Source organism: Brassica oleracea, chromosome C2 (genome assembly GCF_000695525.1).
Source record: "Brassica oleracea var. oleracea cultivar TO1000 chromosome C2, BOL, whole genome shotgun sequence".
NCBI classification, from domain to species: Eukaryota; Viridiplantae; Streptophyta; class Magnoliopsida; order Brassicales; family Brassicaceae; genus Brassica; species Brassica oleracea.
This window is the reverse complement of record NC_027749.1, coordinates 28011956-28013356: the sequence shown is the minus strand read 5'-3', so window position 1 is coordinate 28013356 and position 1401 is coordinate 28011956.

The window sequence follows — 1401 nt, the reverse complement described above, 5'->3', positions numbered from 1 at the left end:
AATCTCCTGCAAGATCCCGTAAAAGTCCGTTTCACCTTTCACACATATTCCGTAGTTACTCGTTGCCCAATGTCTCTCATACTCGTATGTGTGAAAAGTAAATCCTCGTGTGAAATACATAGGTGATGTGGTGACCATTGCAACTGGACCTTGAACCAAATCGTAAAACCATACAGGATAATATGGATCGTCATAATCAACCTGGAAAAAACAGATATTCTTAATTAATATTGAAGTATCAAAACACTTGCTTAATTAATCAATGTATGAGATATATTACGTACCTGTGATTTTAACCACTTGACAAAGTGCTTATCTTTCTGTGTGTCCACATCAGTTGCAGATATTCATGGTATTGCTTATTCAACTTGAGATACAAACATGCTGCAAATTAAACAAATGATCAAGGCATATATAATTAACTTCAATTCATATAATTAACATTTACAAAAATATTTACCTTTCAAAGTAACGGGTCACTGCATCCTCGCAGTTGAGCAGAATATAAGTGTGGGCACTATGTTTAAACTCTTCACATGACCACCATACTTCTTTCGTTTTACCACCAAACCGTTCAATTTGGCAGAAAATGTCAGGAACACCATCAATTGGATATGATGTCGGTACTCCACCATCATCATATCTTCTAGGAACTCTTTTTCTCGTACGAACAGTTGGAGCAAAGTAGTATGATGTGAAGTTAGATGTTTCGGCTGTCAAACTCCCCGCAACTATTGAACCTTCCACCTTTGCAAGATTTCTCGCTTTCCCCTTCAAATGTTTCTTCTGTCGCGCATACGGATACATCCATCTATTGTGAACAGGTCCACGAAGAAATGCTTCGTACGGTAGGTGGACAACTTGATGCTCCATGACGTCAAAAAATGAAGGAAGAAATATCTTCTCCAGGTTGCACAATATGATCGGAATGTTATGATGAAGTTGTTCGATGACTTCTTCCTTGAACGTACGTGTGCTAAGATCTCTGAAAAATGCGCCGATGGCTGTATATTGCAAAAGTAATCAAATTAATAACATTTCATAACATATGTATATATATTAACGTTTTATAATTACCTGCAAGTGCTTCATGGACATTTGCTGGAAGGAGCTCGGCAAAAGCAAATGGAAGTAGTCATTTCCAGGAACATTCCAGTTTCTTCCAACCTTAACTGTTTCCTGAGCTCCGTAATAATCAATATCCGTTTTGATCTGCTGGCCGGTGAGATATGGAGGAGGACTGTCTCTGATAATTTTTTTGTGCCGAAACAATGTCTTATTTCTTCTGTACAGATGGGAAAGTGGAAGAAAGCGACGATGACAATCAAACCAACAACTCTTCCTACCATTCTTCAGTTGAAAAGCATCCGTCGATCCAAGACAATATGGACAAGATAATCT